Raw genomic sequence first — 19,134 nt, 5'->3', positions numbered from 1 at the left:
ATCCCCTCCTCCCTACTCCCTTGATAACAATGGACAACTGCCAGCTCTGTCAGATTATGTATCCTGAGTGGATGCAGTTGTGCTTTACTGGCAAAAGGAAGGTGTGACATTCTTAGGGTTCTACCTTTCGTGGCATGTTAAAGTCACTCAAAGCATTAGTATTTTAGGAGGTGCTTGCCGAACAGAATCAGTGGTACACAAGGTTGCATGTGAAGAACAATTTCATGAAGAAACTTCAAGCAGCACAACATGTCTGGTCAAGAAACACACATGGTCAATGATAGTTCTCAGTGGTGAGATGAACACATCTGCAGAGCAGCTTCCCACACTCTCTGTCCTATATTATATATAAAATAAGACACCTATCTAAAAAAATGGCATCATGAGGCGTGGATATTTTACTAAGGAGCAAATCATCACCTTGTAGAATGAGGAAGCAGTGCACTGTACAGAATTTCTTGCATCTAGAGTGCAGCTTACAGGAACTGAGCATGCTAAATATTTGTATGTATCACATAACCCTCTCTGCCACATGGACACCCCAGTATTTCTGATCTACAGAAGTTTTATGAATGGGATTGGCCCTTTACATACATACTGAAAAGGCTTCTTTATCGATTTTAAGCTGGATATGTATGATATTTAAAAAAGAAAAAAAATGTGACCAGAAATGAGAGGCTTCAATATTTTTCAAGTATAACTATATGCAAGTTTCTAAAAACATTTTTATGCATAAAAATTATTGCAATCTATTTATATTTAGAATCAACCCAAAGACAATTCAAGCTAAACATCTAGTCAAAATACACTTTTTACATAGGATACATTAATGCAAATACATCTTTGCCTGGTGTGAAATATAGTTGATTATGGAAAATGCTTCTCTCCTGTCCAATATATGCACATCACTCTCTGCCACGAGCACATCCCTTTTACTTCCTTATATAATGAATTCAAGCTTTGTAGATACAATAAGTGTAACTATCTCTTGGAAGAACAGTGTATGGCAGAAACAGAACATGATGCTGCTGTTTTTAAAGACCCCAGTTTTCTCAGTTCCTTATCAGGGTGATATTCTTTGGGCCTTTTTTTGGTTGATGTATATTCCTCTTCTTACTGCAAGTTGACAAAGTGTATATCAAAACAAGCAATGTCTATAAAAACAGTGATACCAAAGTAGACCTCTACAATTCAAAAAAAGTATTTTTCATATCAATAGAAAAAGATAGTGTGTAATTATGACATAATTGACATATTATATGAGGCTGCATATAATTCTACTACACAGTTCATGACTGTGTTTGGATGACACGGTAACCAAGGGTTGGTTAAACAGTCAACAGTGGGTTACTGTGTCGTCTGTTGGGAGTTTTTCATATCATTGTTGGTTATTTGGTCGAAATAACAAATACAAATAATCAACGTTGTGCAGAGTTGATTATTTATTTGAACAACCATTGGTTGTCATGTTGTGTGTCTGGCACTGTTGAATATTCCATCACACACAGTTGGTTATTTTTGGTGACTAAAGAGTCCCATGGCAAGAATGACCAATGTGGCGACTGCTGCTTTAGTCCAGCTGACAGAACTTGCAATGGCTAATGGGATACCAGCAGGAGGACTAGGAGGGGGGAGAGGGCAGGGGATAGGTCAATCAAACACACCATTGACTAATAGTCAACTTGACACTGGCCTTAATCCACACCACAGTTGATTATAATTTTGTTGTGTGGGGTGGGGAGTAGCCCCTCAATAATCAACCATGGAGTTGACTATTAACCCACCATTGACTGCTGTGTTGTCCAAACATAGCCCATATGCCAACCTTCAGTTTATGATGAAAATTTAGAGTTATTTAAAGTCATTGTGTCCAATTCTCACATTTATGAACTTCAAGGTTTCAATTATTTATACAGACCAGCCATATCCTAAATAGATGAAAGGGCATCATGTTTGATCTTGGTATATACACCTTTAAGAGTAGCTGCTGCTTTTTGCCCATTCTCATAGGATTAAAAGAAACAAAAACAGGTGGCTGTGCTAGTTTGAGCTGGCAAGATATCAAATCAGTAATGCAGCACAGGACAGACCTATGCAAAAATGACTGAGCAAGACACTTGGTGTGTACATTTAAATTTGTCAAACTATTCCAAATGTCAGTTAATACCAACATTAAACAGTACTGAAGTGTGATGTACAGGATCCAACTCAAAACAAATAGGTGTTCAGGAACAGCATTCTAGTACAGTAGCATCCACGCAAAATTGTTATAATTGATGAAGTAATTCTAATAAAATTATTTTTCTATAACACAGAAATGCACACACACTTTAACAAACACTAGTTTAATGTATAACACTATGCATTTTCTCAATACCACCTAAGTGTTAGGGAAATGTGCCAATACAATAATTTCCTTACTTTATAGTGTCTGAGGAATTTCAAATAAAGTATTAAAAGTACAAATATAGTGCCTTGTAAACAAAAATCTTGTCCATCGCAGTGAAATGACTCCATTTGTGGTAACCATTACATTCTTATTCACACATTGCTGACATTGTTTCTGCAAAAGAGCTTCGGCTATTGGGCGGTATTAAAATGTAATAAATAAATAAATAAATAAATAAAAGATGGAAGCAGAGGAGGCCAACAGTTTAGGCTGATACTAAACATCTATCTATAATGTTAGTACACCAAAGATCTTGCCAGAACACCTTCCTTGGCTTTATATCTCAGAGTGTTGGAGATCCCTGAACTTACCTCAACTGAGGTTTACAAGCTCATGTTACATTGCTCTTCATTAGTAACATGTGAAGAGTAGAGTTCAGCTTGCCTATTTCCAGTCATTTGTAACCAAACAATGTGACAAAAGGGTAAGTTCAAAAAGCAAACAATTACTAAGCCAAGAAGGTACAAAGATAACAATTCTGGTGACATTACTGTCAATTCTTTCCCACCTCTGAACTAAAACTCTGTCTTAGAACAGTTTTTTAATGCAAAGAGTTAACATACAAAGTATAATGTCAGCAGCACTTTATAGCAGTAATGGGAATAAGATAGTGCTTTTGAGTTTCGTATTCAAAATTATGGATCCCAAGTCTAAACAATTTATACATTTTACAAACACAAAAACAAAACAATGTAGACAAACCATTAAAACATGGAACAACTCGGTCTGACCAAGACATTTTTGAAGAATGTAAGCAAATAAGATATCCTTTAGTTCAAATATTTAATTCAAACACAACCATGTCTGAGTAAATTGAAGACACCATGAACAGGGAAACGCCTATACACTTCAATGCAACTCAAGAAGAGGCTGCAAACTTATAGCTCCGATCTGCCAATAAACTCTTGTTCCAAAATTTTCAAACTATGGGCATGCCTCTTAGAGAGGTGGGATAAATCAATGCCAGGAGGGGCATGGTTTTCCTCTGGTTCAAGTTTGGCTTTAGAGAAGTAGCTGGTACAAATATGAGTGCAAGGATGGATAAGCTGAAAACAGTATTAGTAACTAAACTCTATGGATACACAAATTCTGCATCACTAGCTTTTGTGGTAAGAAGCACCTGTCAGAAGAGACAAAAGTCTAGTTCACGCAGTATGTTTTCTAGTTTTGACAGTCTTGTAAACCTAACATACAAACAGGCCATACCCATGATCGCTCAGTTTGTAGATCAGTTTTTACTTGCACATATGTAGCTTGGGATGGTCACAACTACTTACAAGGACAGAAAATAATAGATATTCAGAATATAGTTTTGTATTTTATTTACAGCAGTTTTACCCCGCTCTTCAGCCAAAAAGGGCTGTGAGAGTGACTTACATAGATTAATAGTAAAACAATTCCTGCCCTCAGGGTTACAAGTGTATAGCCTATTTCAGAGCCTACCCAAATCAGCCCACTGAATTGATTCCACTGCCTTATTTTGCTAATAATGTGAACACAATTTATTCTAGCAAAAGTTATTTAGAATAGTGTAACCTCTCTTTCTAAGAAAAATATGTTAATGGCTGTCTGCCAGGCTGACAGGATTTGTCTACCTGAATCCATACTCAAAGAACTTCACTACTGTTTGTATGTATAGAACATGTATTGCAAGAAAAGAATTGTACGTCTTTAGGCTTGAAAAGTCCATTATGAATCAATAGACTATCTTAAGGGTTCTTTTGAGAAAAAACTACAAGATAACAACACCTTAGGAAACTAATATGAGTAGCACCTGGAACTGGGAAGCCCTGCTGTTACCGAGTCAGCAGGAATAAGCGTTTAAGATATGGATCAGCTCTAAAATTTGCATCTCTCTCATAACTTCCTTAAAAGACAGGAAACATTCACAGCTGTTTTCATCTGTGCCTAAGGCAATGAAAATGAAGTCACACAATATCAAAGATCATCCAGAATGACTTTACAACATTCAATACCAGCTTGAGACCAGGGGGTTAGATCCAAGATCTGACTTCCATAGATGGAAGGGCTCCACTCATGAAAAGTGCTTCTGCCCCATACCACAGTTGACCTCATTCAGCAGGGTCTCCAACCCTTTCTGTAGCATTTTCAGGGAGCTGAAGGAGCTGCCATAGGGAGGAAGGAGCAAGGAACCCCACTTCTACCAGCCCAATGGCAGGGATTTGGGGAGTGTAGTGTGAGAAATGCAGCTCCTTGCTTTGATGTACTCATTAGAGGAATGATTAATAGTTGCAAAAGGAATATAGATATCCAATATATGTTTTAGGATAGAAAAAAGACTGTCATCCATCAAAGCGATTAATATGTGCAACCATTTAAAATACTGTTTACATTAATAAAACAAATATGATTAACACAAGCTAGCTGTTTCACCACTTCGGGGAAAGCATACATGTGTCTCTAGATCTTTGTCAACACATGTCTCTCCTTCATATTTTTTGGATTTAAAGAACAAAAAAATATATACAGCTAGAAAACACACCTGCTATGCAGCCTTTTGCCACAAGACTATCAATCAGCATAGGGGTGGAGAAACATAATTGGATAGATGGGGCAAATGACCCCATCCACAGGCCTGATAATGGTGTCATGCCCCTGACATCATTTGGTCCCAAGCTAAAGCACCAGCTAGAGCTCCTCCACCTGGTGCCTCAGCCAGGGACCCAGCTTCAGTACACACTGCCTCAGTTCAGACAACACAGTAGTCAATGCAGTGTGAAAACTCCACTCAATTGTTGAGTTCTTAGGGAGTACTCCCCACACAACTTGTTCTAACTCCACCGTTGTGTGACTGTGGGCTATTGTGGACTTGAGTAAAATCCACCGCAACATTTGATTGACAGTTCCTCTGCCTTCTCTCCTCCCTCGGACCTCCTGATGGTATCCCATCAGCCATTACTGAAAAAAATATATATCCCGGTGGCTCTCCTAGAGGGGCACTCACTTCTTTTGCTGTTCTTACCAGGGAACTCTGTAGCCAGTGGGAAAAGTCAACTCAACACAACAGAAAATTCCATGGAGACTGCCACGGTTGTGCAGGAACTCTCCTCTGTACAGCATGGATATTCTACCTGGAGTGTTTTCCCAAAAAACTCCACCATTGCATGGAGTTTTCCCACCAGACAACACATTTCTCAATGATGTGTAAAAACTCCACCGTGGAGTTCTAAAACCACCATTGAGAAACGTGTTGTCTGAACTAAGCCACTGTCTTTTCCCAGCCAGGTATTCTTAGTTGACAGAAGCTGTAGCATGCCTCCTCCCTGTAATCCATCACTACAGGCACTTTTCTCCAATCCTGGTTCAGCTGAGTCAATGAGAAGATTGCCTATAGTGACAGAGCATATGTACTAGGGCTTCGGTTCTTTTTGTTCATGTTACCTTTGTACCGTAAAAATGAGATCCAACCTCACCTTTTGCTTTATATGTGAACGGGATAGACACATAAACAAACATGTTTGGCTGCCCTAGTCACATCTAACTTGAACCCAAGTTATTTGAAGAAAAAACTAGGGGTATAAGCATAGTTGAATATAACATTTTGACATGCATTTGCTATATGCAATATACATATCCAGTTTGGTCAACCCTGGAAGCTATTTTTACCATGTCAGAACAGTGACTGTAAACTGTAAACAAATTTTTGCTCCTAGTCTGGAGGAAAAGCAACTTATGTGAGACTGTTAGGGACAAATTATATTCTATCAGAGTGTCAGTCTCTTCTTAGTTTGCATAATATTACATGGGCCCAAGAATACCAGAAGAAACTTTAGTGGAACAATAGATCAGCTACATATTCTAATAACTGATCAAACTTAATGACAAGGCACATTTTCTTGAACCATTAGAGTAGAGACTAAGGCAAGATGAGAAGCTATGCATGAGACAAGAATAAGATACCGCAATGTGGTTAGGGGGTCAATATCAAAGGTAGATCTGGAGTCAGTTTGCGTCACTCTGGACTGGGAGATCATGAGTAAGAGCAATAAGTAGGACAAAGATGAGGTTAGGCGAGGCTGGCTGTACACAAAAGCACTACAGGACAATTATTCCTAACTGGTGACCCATCAGCAAGCAATGGGTCACCAGGTATGATTAATCAAGAACCACAAAGCATGCAGACGACACTCTCATTAACTTCAAATAATTGAGATCAGTCATAAAGGCTAGGCATATTGCCATAAAAACTCAACAGTACCCAGTGTTTTCTTCTTCTGCCACATGTAAGTCTTTCACTGACCTTTTGACCTTTCCATCAGTGAGCATTCAAGACCAGGAGAAACTTCCAAATGTCTACAAGTAAGCTGTAACCAAGAGAGAGCTATTTGCTCTTCTAGTAAAATAAGTAGGGAGAGAACCTGGGCTCCTGTCCAGCCAATCAAAGTATGACTATAAAAGAAAATGAACTTATCTCCTACACTGAGAAGGTAAGCTTCATCCCACATACCTGCTTCCCTCGGATTATTCCCGTAGCGCTAAGCTTTCGCGGTTATTGTTGTTGCTACAGTGTAACAGCGATCCTTTGCATACAGGAAGTGAGTTTAAGGGGGGAAATGTAAAAAATCATAAAAAATCAATGGTTGACCCAATTCAATTCAAATTTGGTATGCTTAAAGCTCTTCCTAATATCTATTACTGTGCCAATTTTGGTGTCTTTATCTTTAAAGCTTACACAGATTTAAGCATTTGTTTAAAATCCTGCTCCTGCGCCCCAGCAGAGGCTCAGAAGATACGCTCAAAAAGTAGGGGCTAAATATGGCGAAACTTTTTGCTTTATTGCACAATTAAGGCAGGATGCATGGGAGTACTTCACAATCAAAGCAGATTATAAGGTGGAAAACTTCTGAGTCCTTTGCATGCAATTCGCAGTGATTGCACAGTATAACGCTAGTGTGATAAAGCTCAGAACCATTGTTCCAAAAATTTGTTGAATCATTCTTTACATATTTTTTGTGACAATATCTGCAACCTTCCCTGCTGAAGTCCCTCTTCCCTCCCTGTTCCATTTCCTTATCCGCTCCCCCCCCGCCCCGGGTACCTTCGATTTTATTGAGGTCACTGAGACCCAAGTCTCCCAAATTATTTCTTCCTCCCCACTCACTACCTCCTTTTCCCTTTATACTACCCTGTGTTCCCTCTTCCTGACCATATTGACTCGCTGAGTGAATTGTTCTTTTTCTATGGGCGGTTTTCTAGGCTCCCTTAAGCACACCTTCCTTCGTCCTTTGTTTTTGTTTTTATTGTCTGAGTTACCATCCTGTTTCACTTTTACCCTTCCTATCTAAAATACTGGAAGGAGTGGCCCTCTCCCAATTGGCTCCTTACCTATCTTCCTATGATTTCAGTGACCTGTCTCAATCAGGGTTCCAAGCGGGCTATTCAACAGAGGTGGCACTGTCTTGTGTATTGAATGATGTCCTTGTGGCTAAGGCACAGCGCCGATCTCTCAGCAGCATTTGACACCCTAGACCTCAAGATATTTCTGGCTCGGTTAGCATCCCTGGGCATTACCGACGCTGCTCTTTCCTGGTTCGTGTCCTTCTTGTCAAATCCTTTTCTCTATATATACTCTTCCTCTGGGCCCCCTCATTTCGATTCTGGTTTCTAGCATCACATCTATGCTGATTAAACCCAGGTTTATCAGTACTTTGATCAGCTTGGGGAAGGAGAATGGGCATCTGTGGGAAATTGCCTACTGGAGATTTCCTCATGGATGTCTGCTCACTGCCTCAAGCTGAACATGGATAAAACTGAAAACTTGATTTTCTGTCCTGACCACCCTTCCTCCTTCCCCTCTTTACTTCCCTTCTGTCTTCAAGGTACTGGGTTGGTCCCAGTCCCTGTTGCCAGGGGCCTGGAAGTCCTGGTGTATGGCCGTCTCTCGCTGTGTTCCTTTATTAAGAACATAGTGAGGGACTGCAATTTCCATCTATTCAATATCCACCGGATTCACAGGTTCCTCTCTCAGGCAACTGCAGACCTCTTGGTTCGGGCCTTGGTTGTCTCATGCCTGGATTACTGTAATAGTCTCCTAGCAGGTCTTCCTCTTTCCTCTCTCCACCCTTTGATCCTGATCCAGAACAGTGCTGTTAGGACTGTTCAAGACCGCCCCCAATTTGCCCATACCTCATTCCATCATAGGGCCTTGCACTGGCTTCCACTGAAGGCCAGGGCCAAATTTAAGATCTTACTCCTGGCCTTTAAGGCCCTTCGGTTGCACCACCCAGCTTACCTTACCTTCCTTTTGTTCTAGGCTGGGCTACCAGATCCATGGGTCAGGCCCTCCTGATCCATTCTACCGCACAGATCGCGTTGTTCAGGTATTGTGCATTCCAGAACCTTGTACCTCAGCTATGGAATTCACTCTCCCTGTCACTGCCGTTGTCCGAGAGTTTAGAGGTGTTCAAGAAAGGTTTGAAAACCTTTCTTTTTGAATAAAGGGGAGTTGGCTGGCTGTTCCTGAGATAATGCTGAAGTTTTTTGTGGTGGCCACGACACATTTAATATGGGTTTTTAAGGTTTTGTTGTTATATTCTTTTAATTTCAGTTAAATTATTTTATTAGAATTATTGTATTTATTCCATTTTTGTAAACTCCTGATGTAGTTTATCTAATGTACAGCACTTTGTTAGAAAATGCTGTATAAATAAATATTATTATTTTCTCTATTCTTACTTTATTTATTTTATTTATTTATTTATTTATTACGGTTTTATACCGCCCAATAGCCGAAGCTCTCTGGGCGGGTCACAAAAATTAAAACCATAATAAACAACCAACAGGTTAAAAACACAAATACAAAATACAGTATAAAAAGCACAACCAGGATAAAACCATGCAGTAAAATTGATATAAAATTAAAATACAGAGTTAGAACAGTAAAATTTAAATTTAAGTTAAAATTAAGTGTTAAAATACTGAGAGAATAAAAGGTCTTCAGCTGGCAATGAAAAGAGTACAGTGTAGGCGCCAGACGGACCTCTCTGGGGAGCTCATTCCACAACCGGGGTACCACAGCAGAGAAAGCCCTCCTCCTAGTAGCCACCTGCCTCACTTCCTTTGGCAGGGGCTCATGGAGAAGGGCCCATGTAGATGATCTTAAGGGTCATCTACAGAACAATGTAGAACTGAACAATGTTTACAAAAAATGACATGAATTTCAGTTGACATGCTAAGATATTTGGGGGGGAAAGTTAGCTTCCCAACAGTTACTCTTCATTCAGAATGATCTACTAGGTATATATACACCAAAAATAATAGGTACAGTGTTGCAAGAAAATCTCCACTCGAATGTTGTTATTTTCCACTGACATATTTGCTGTAACTAACCAAATCTAAGAGAATCAATCAGACAAGAAAGAAAGGAAAGCAAGTTTTAAATCAAAATAATTTATAACAATATGTTTCTGCACCTTTCCAACTTGAATTGAGAAATCATGAACGTAACCAAAATATATGCTTTAACTCTCCTTAACTAGAAAAACTAAGTAAGCTAAATTTAAACAGCTACAAGCAGTAGTAGTGATCTAGTGATTCATTTACATTAAAAGCATTTGCAGTGTAAATACCACTATCCTTTGAAAGGGTTCAGAAAAACCTATGTCTCAGTACTTCAATATGCAATTATACCTGAATTATCCTTGCTATTTCTTTTCAGAGACACAGACTTTATACAAGGTCTTTATTTTCCTTTATACAAGGAAAAGCATATGCTGAGTTCCTCACCTTGAATAAGCCCCCTAAAATTCAACTGAAAACACACAATCCATGTTTGGAGGACGAGAAAACTTGAACATTTCAGCTACCACTATAATAACTCACTCCTGCATAATTCCTTTTCAAAGCAATAGCCAAGTTTTCTTAGCCATGAATGCAATCAGAAACTTTACATTAACCTTAACCTTCTCCTTTTTGTGTTGTACTAAACTGGTTTATCTCATGGCCCAGGAATCTGACAGAGAAAGCGATATGGAAATTTATCTGCTGCCAGAAAATGGTTTGCATGCTAGCATGTGGTACTGGAAAAAGGAGGGACAGTTGGAGAGATAGGAAAGAACATTTAACACAGTACAGACCTTATAAGAAAAATACCAGCTGCTTCATAGATTTAAAATTCACAAGATTTGTCTTCAAAAGGTTGATTAATTAGCCTAGAAAATATGTATAGTAAACTCCCTATATTTGGATACCTGCAAGATGTTAATACTGTATGCAGAACAGTGGAGTTAAGAGGAAAACATCTCTGATAGTTGTCTCCCAGTGTGTGTGTGTGGTGTGTCTGTTTAAAATCTACTTGCTTAATTGATATCTTTATCATCAGTTAAAGTGATTATAAACTAGATTAACCTACGTAATAAATTGATGAAACATTACAGCCCTCCTCTCTAATATGCCTTACTACCAAGGAGTTCACATTTTGAAACTGTGCTCCAAAGTTCACATTCTAGTACAAGGAAACCAAAATGCGACATTCAAGTCATGCAAATACAATTGTTGGCAATGCCAATGTATTTCTTGTTTTATACTCTATTTGCCTCATATAGTCCTAGATTCCTTCTTTCATTAGGTTAGTCACAAATTAATACAAAAGACTACTGCGACCATGACTATAATACAGAAATGTTTCACAGGCTGCAACAAGAACAAACTTCTCTTTGTAAAAGTATCCTAATAGCATTAGTTTAGTAAGATTGTTGCTTAGCTGAACTTAAATGAGCTTTTCTATGCTAACTGAAAATAAATTATCTGTATTTTATTGGTATTAGGATTTATCTAGACTAATAGCCTGCTCCTTCAAAAGCTCAGGATAGATGTTAAAATAGAGAAAGACCTTCTCCAACAAAATAGATTAAAAATAGTACACAGAACTGAAGTTTAATATAGTAATAAATTCTACTGCGGCACACACTATTTTCTGCCCAATATGTTCCTAATCTTGAGCAAATATACAATTGTAAAATTAAGTATGTATTACATGGCACAGAAGCAGCATGCAGAAGGTAGTCCAAGTACACACCAGTACTCCGTAATCCCCAAATGGCTTCTTCTAGCTATATCTCTTGGCATTGTTTCAACCTTTTACACACGTTTGGTTGAAATAATCAATGCAAATAATCAACAGTGTGCAGAATTGACTATCTGCATAATCGTTGATTATTGTGTCGCATGTTGCGCTCCGTGGACTATTTCACATGCCTATAGAGTTGTGCGGCAAGAGCAGTAGAAATCCTTGTCGTCTTGCCCAGCGGGGCTCTATAGGCATGTGTCAACTGCCCCAGGAAGTGTCAGTGGCACCCCACATGTTCCCATGGACATGGACGTCCCTTTGCCCCCTCTGCCCTGCAATGCATTTAGATATCAGCTCAAGGGGATGGAAGGGGCTTCCTTCCATCTGTTCGAGCCAATATCCAAATGTATCACGGGGTGGGAGCGAAGGATGTCTCCCATGGCTTGATGTGTAATGTCAAACCGCAGGAGATATCCTTCCATCGATATTGGGGCAGGGCGTGCAAGCATCTCCTGATGCTGTCAAGTGGCAGGAGATGCTTAGCACCCCACCCTAGTTCTCCTCAAAGTGGTACCTAATGGGGACAGGGACGAGGGACACTAGGATCCTAGCATGTGCTGTCTGTTTCGCCATTAGCCACCATTTTGAGGTGAACGAGGGCAGGATAGTGGTGTCTAATGGAGGCGGTGATAGGGGATGCTACAATCCTAGTGTCCCCCATCCCTATCTTTGTGGATATGGAGCATGCATAAGGGGATGCTGTCAGAAGAGCTGTCCTCCCCTGGGCGCTCCATATCCACAAATGGCACCAAGCATCTCCTGCCGAGAAAGACACAGGAAAGTCACCAGAGAAGGGTCGAGTAGCAGTACAAGAACCTCGGCGGCGGCGGCTCTCTTGCATCTTTCTCCCCCTATCTGCTCTCCCTACTAAATGGCGGCGCTGATGGCATCCCGATATGGAAAGCAGGAACCAGCTCCGCCATTCAGTGGGGAGGGTGGTGGAGGGAGAGCAATACTCAGACATGTGTTAATAGTCTATTCCATGGATAATTAGCATGTTGCATTAGGAGTACCCTTATGCAACATGCTAATAGTAACCCGTGAAGTGGACTAATAACACATGGTTGACTATTGTGTCATCTGACTAACAATGGCTGGGTTTGCACAATCACAGAGGCAGAAATAAGCCACATGCTGGAGGAAATTTGCATAAATACCCTTGCAAGCACAGCTATGTGAACCTGAAGAGGATGAATTGTTGCTGTGGTTAACAAGCCACCTAGAACCCATGGGCTGTTTTACACCTGGTTTGCATGATTGTCATGGTGGATTGTGGCACCCATGTGTGCCAGGTTGCTGATCCAAGTCCCCATGGCTTATTACATGTGAACCGAGTGTGTGTGTGTTGTTGGGATGGTTGACAAGCCACCCAGAACCCATGGGTTGTCTTAGGGTTGCGGGTGGCTTGTCAACCACCCCAACAACCCACCCTTTGCAGGTGCAGATGTAACAACAAACAATGGTATGCCACCACTGCACCCCAAATATTCAAAGCGGCAGCCAGCACTGCAACAACAAGCCCCACGGGGAAATTCAACCACAGTGGCTTCTTGTTATGTCTGACCCAGGTTCTGGGTTGGCTTGTTAACCATGGTAACAAACCACTCTCACCATGTTCATATGATATGGCACATCGTGACAGCGAGGATAATTATGTCAATCCCACTGGCAGGTGGGGCAAGGGAAATAAGCCACTATGGTTTATTTCCCTGTCCATGAGAGCCTTGGCTGTTGGGCAATATAAATATGTAATAAATAAATAAATAAATAAATGAATGAATGAATGAATGAATAAAATGATTGTGTAAACAGGCCCAGTGTTAGTGTGATGCCAGCATTCACCTTGTTAGGTACATTATATCTCCCATCTCTCTGAAAATAGGGTTAAAATACCTACCCACTCTTGCAATCATGAAAATGTATGCCCCCAATGAACATGTCTAAAGTGCCTTACTTCAAAAATGCCTCAAGAGTTCTTTAAAAAATTGCATTATACTAGCCCTCTGGATGTTTTTTTTAAAAAAAAACTAAAGTAGTATCACAATAGAACAATCACTTATGTCAAAAGTTCTACATTTATTTTAAGTAATATATTAAAATGTTGTTTACAGAAATAAAGGTAACAGAAAACCACAAATCTTCCACAATTTATCTCAACTGGGGAGGAATAATGGGCTTAATTCACCTCAAAGGTAAACTATTCTAATCTGCCACACCAATATGGGTTTTATCATTCCCAAAATGCACCATGATTCACACGCTTGTAAAAAAGAAAAGATTAATTTAGTAGGTCTTAAGCACACAGATTTTGAAGGAAAAGTTCAACTGAAATCCAACTAGTTTGCCTCTGCCGATGGAAGGCTTCTGTCAATGGAATAGGGAGTAGAACAATTTCTAGCGGTTTTACCTCATCACTGCAACCCCACAAAATCTGCTTTGTGGGCTTGGGAGTCTTTCAGAGTAGATTTGGGGGAATGTAAGGGACTGTAAAGAGGTGGAAATCACTGGAATTCATCCCCAACTCTTGACGAAAGCCTTCCGTTGGCAGAGGCAAACTAGTTGGATTCAGCCCAATGTGACTTGTTTACAAGGACATTTACTGAGAACTGAAGTCAAGAATTATTCAGATGGTATGTTAAGCTCAGTTTTGGCTGCAAATAAAGACTATTTTAATTTGCAACTGCCATGGATCCACACCCCTTCTTAATTTAATGTTTGTGAATACTACAATCTAGCTGCAATAATATTTATGTACTTCTTGAATTTGCATCTGGATAGTATTCCAGCCTTTCATAATTTTAGTAAACAATACAGTTCAATAAATAAACGCAATACATTAGCACAAGAATAAATAAAAAAGAGAAAAGACATAGACAAAACCACTTCCTTTCTTGCTGAAGTACACAGTTGTGAGCACTCTGGCGAAAGAGGGACTATCTTTCCAAAGAGTTTCCTGTGATCAACAGGAAAAAGAAAATCTGCAGAATCTACTGTGAAAACAGTGTTTCTTTCCTTTCCAGAGCAGATAGAACCATCAGTGCATCCTGTTTTTACTGTGGAATCTGGATTAAATTATACAAAACTATAGCAAACATAGAGTAGAGGAAAAAATTACCACTGGTATTCACAAGTAATTATTCAAGATCCCATACAAATTTAATTTATCCCTTCATAGTAAGCATAATATTTCTGAATGGGTTTTGTTGGTGAAAGATCATCTTTAATTTGCAAGACTCAAAACAATGGATTCAGGTGCCCAATTGGAGAAGATGACCCCTGGTAAATAAGCTACTTTACCTTCACTTGAAGGCACTTAAATTCCACCTTCTAATCATAAATTCAATTCCAGGCACCACTGATATTTTGATTTATTAAATGTTCAAGGCAGTACATCCCGATTTTGAGCATTTGGATATACTGTGCTGTTTTTCAAATATTTGCCAAAATATTCAGTGTTGTCCTTTACAGTTCTTATAATAGATTCATTGTCAAAGTCTATATGCCTAAGAGTTTTATATTATTACCCAAGTTCATTAGTCTAATTAAATTCTGTTTCCCTACAATTTTGACAAAATGTACCATTTACTGTATCCTTGTGTCTCTGAATAGTTTATTTATTTAAGTACTTATATCCCACCCTTTATGTTCTTAGGGTGACTTATGAAATCCAAATGTCAGAACACTTAAAATATACACATCAAATGAAACATATGTAAAAGCAGCATAACATCATTTGGCAGAGATAAAAAACAAGACCGGAGCTAAAAATATATTTAAGAGGTCTGAGAAAATAAAAAGGATTCCACCTGGCACCAAAATGACATGAAAACAGGTGTCAGATGAGGCTCTCTGGAACAGCATTCCACAGCTGGCATGCCACCAATGAAAAAGTCCTCTCTGAGGCAACCACTCACCCAGTGGAGGCATCAGAGAAGGGCCCGAGATTATGAATTTAAGAGTACAAGCAGACACATGTTGACGCGTAATCCTTCAGATACTCTTGTCCCAAACCATGAAAGGCTTTAAATGTCAAAACCAGAACTTTGAGAACAGGGTTTTGAATCCAAACTTTAAATAATAACAGGATCAAAGGGAAAACAGGGAAAAATTGAGTTTTTAACCATGAACAACCCAGAGTTCACAACACACCAACGAACTATGGTTTCTCTTCTTGGGTTGTTTTGGTTAACAACCCAGAGTTAAACTACAGCGTGGGTTTCACACATTAACGACAACCCACTATTTAATGACAACGCATATGCAGGGTTGTCATTGCGTGTGAACGAGACTTATTGACCTGGTTCACACATAACAACAAACTATGCCTTAATTAACCATGGTTTGTTGAATCATGAGTTCTCCTTCCATGTGATCCCCAAACTATGAATTAACTACAGTTTGTTCACCAAAAACAACCCACAATGGGAACCCATGCTTTGTTGTTGTGATTCATGGGTTGTTTGAACCATATGATGTCATTACATGCGAACTCAGAATTTATTTATTTCATTTTTATACCGCCCAATAGCAAAGCTCTCTGGGCGTTTCACAAAAATTAAAACCATGAAAAGCATAATAAAACAACCAACTCAATTGTGAGTTGTTTGGCCAGGCAGAGAGTAAAAGTGGTAAAAAAAGAGGCTCTTTTATGTGTCAGTACTGCAGTGCCATGAAGGCAGTTGAGATACAGGGAGGAAGCGGGCAAAGAAACAAATAACTCAGTGACTGAAAAAAGAAACCATGGTTTGTTCAATGCCAGATAAAACCTGGGTAGGGCAAAAAAAAAAAAAGTTTAAATCAACAATGGGTTAGCATTATGTGCAAGCCAGGCCTTTGTTGAGATAAATACATGCACTGAGGTGATCCTGGATAACTAATACCTATGTATTTATTTTTATTATCCAAGACAAAGTAATCTATTGATAAATGACAATGGTAAGGCTATGGTTATACAGAGATAAATGAGGCAATTCATTTTTAAAAAGAGGAAAATAGTTTTTTGCCAATCTGCCCAAAGAGTCAAGTAGGATAGGAAGAGTACGAATTTTATGACTCAGCGGCATTTTGGCTCCAGTCAGCTAAAATTTGACAAAAGAAAACAACCTGCTTTGTCTGAAACTTCTCTATCTATTGACTGTGAGAGTTCTGGCTTCAGTAGATTGAAATTAATACCGCTCCAGAAGCCATTGGCTCAGTTGCTTATATATTATGGAATGCTTCATGAACTGCTCAGAGGTTTTTAAAAATTGCAGGCACACAAGGCCTAGGGACAGATGGGTGGTTAAAAAGGGGTGCAGGGAAGGGAGCAAGCAGCACTATCAACATTCAACTGTTAGATTTCATTATTGTGAAAGAGTGTACAAGAGTGGGTGTACAAGAGTGAATGAGGGTAAAAGGGACAAAGATAAAGTACTGAAATAAGCCACACCATCCAAATATTGTTATGTCAGTCACGTCTCTATACTATAACAGTAAAAGTAGGTTGATGTTAATATCCATGCGATTTACATTAAAGCCTAGTTCTGAAACTAGGAACCTTTACTAATGGTACAGGAAATGTACTGTCTTATTTCTGATCATCCAACATAAAAATGTTCCTTCTTCCACTATTAAGTTCCACCATAAACTTACTTGTTCCTGGATGTTATTTTCACAGTTGTCCTTCGTCTCTTAATGCAGCTGACCTGCAAATAAAACAAAGCATGTCATCTCATGACAGAACTTGCATGGATTACAAGTTTCATTATCACTTCACATAAGCAAATACCATAACTCAAATGCACACAACTTTTAAAAAATAATAATACAAAAATAAATCAACACCAGGTGTTCAGGGAAGTGAACTCTTCAACTCTTCTAGCTCCCCAAAATTGGCTGTAATACAGCTACAAGGTTGCGCACTTGAAATCAACAGGACTTTAGCATGTTCCAGCCAATGCTTATATAAAGTGCTTCTTTACAAATCTTGAGATATGAATCAAAATCGGTCTCAGAAAGTAAGAATGCAGCATACATAATTGATGATACAAACATCAGCGCTGCATAAGTTGAACACCACAAAATCAGTACTTTGTTGTTAGGACATAATTACCAAGGGTTCACAACCCCATTTAGCAGGTAACCAACTGAGTCAGTTCCATTCACTACATTTTCCTGAGCAGGAGAGGTCCTGATTTCTCATAATTCTAACTAGGTTGAAAAATGATTTGTACTGCTTCTACAAAACGTCTGAACAAAGTGAAAAAGTCTAGCTCTTCCTATCAGTTGTCTAGCACATACAGAGCAAGGTTGAGCATAAGGTAAATCTTAGGATGTTTTGGACTTCGACTCCCAGAACCCCAGTCAACATGGCCAATAGTCAAGAATGTGGGAAGTTGAAGTCCAAAGCATCTGGAGATCTATGTTCTGCCCAACCCTGGTATAGAGGACTCAGGGAGCAGAGGATGTATTTTCTCAGGTGAGAATTTTTTATTCAAAATGGGAAGAAATTGTGTGGGTGCGCGCGTGTGTGGTGTGTGTGTGTGTGTGTGTGTGTGTGTGTGTGTGTGAGAGAGAGAGAGAGAGAGAGAGAGAGAGAGAGAGAGAGAGAGAGAATCAGGCATCATTTCCGTGATTGGGGGAGCCTGAAGGTTTTCTTAAATTTGGGAGAGGTTGCTTGTGCAGTGGGGCAAGGGAAGAGGGTTTTAAAAATATATATTAAAAAGCATCCTCCCCACCCCGGAAAAAAAATGTCACAGAATAATGCTATATTTGAGGCATTCTTGGAGGAAGGAGAACAGCAGTTGTCAGGAGGTAGCCCACAAGTGACCACCCCCCACTGGCACCTGTGTGCCTGTTTTAAAAACTCACCATTGTCGCTATAAAGCAAGCACCCCATTTTTGAAGACCTTTGCAACCCTGATATAGCCAAAATGGTCCCCAAATTTTCCACCAGAGAATGATATGCAGATGTAGGAGGTATTTTAAGCTCATACCTACTAAACACCATACTTTGGAAAAGAAGACAACCAGCACAAGTCATTTGGAGTCAGGAAGAGGAAAGTACATAGTGGATTCACATTGTTTCTTTCCTTTGCTCTGTTTCTTTCAAATGCCAATTATGATGAAAGAGAAAAGACTGCCTCTGTCCACACATTATCGGCATGATGTAGGAGGGCAGGGGTAGGTAATCGCCATAATAATAATTGCAATTATTTTACCAGACTAAACCTGACTCAAAATCAAATAGTGATTGTAATAAAGAAGAATTTTAGTAGACTAGATCAGCCTTCCCCAACCTGCTGCCCTCTAGATGTTTTAGACTTCAACTCCCATCAGCCCAAGTCATCATGGCCAATGGTCAGGAATGCTGGGAATTATAGTCCAAAAGACCTGGAGGACACCAGGTTGAGGTAGACTGGTTTAGATATTTATGGGATGATCTCTTAACCATAACTGATACATCTCTTAATCATTATTATTTATAGTATGTCTAAAAGAACTAGGAGTTGTACAAAAATTAGAAGTGAATCAACCTGTCCACGAAATTGCAACCTAACCTAAATGGTGAACAGAAGTGGGCAACAGAGTAAGTTTGCAGCAATGGAGATGGGGGGAC

The 19,134-nt window shown here is 39.4% G+C and overlaps 1 protein-coding gene across 9 annotated transcripts in view; it reads right to left on the bottom strand.

Moving 5' to 3' along the window:
* The window catches only part of ADD3 (adducin 3), a 144,731-nt gene that overhangs the window by 70,630 nt on the left and 54,967 nt on the right, over positions 1 to 19,134 (bottom strand). For 8 of the 9 annotated variants that reach the window (XM_063132621.1, XM_063132625.1, XM_063132632.1 and 5 more), the window contains one exon: positions 17,169 to 17,221. The exons of the other annotated variant lie outside the window; for it this stretch is intronic. The gene's annotated coding sequence lies outside the window, so the exon portion shown is untranslated. The remainder of the gene's footprint in view (positions 1 to 17,168; positions 17,222 to 19,134) is intronic. 9 annotated transcript variants of the gene reach the window in all.

This window comes from Elgaria multicarinata, chromosome 8, assembly GCF_023053635.1.
Source record: "Elgaria multicarinata webbii isolate HBS135686 ecotype San Diego chromosome 8, rElgMul1.1.pri, whole genome shotgun sequence".
Taxonomy (NCBI): domain Eukaryota; kingdom Metazoa; phylum Chordata; class Lepidosauria; order Squamata; family Anguidae; genus Elgaria; species Elgaria multicarinata.
Note: the sequence above shows the minus strand (reverse complement) of the source record. Positions and strands in the feature narration are given on the sequence as shown.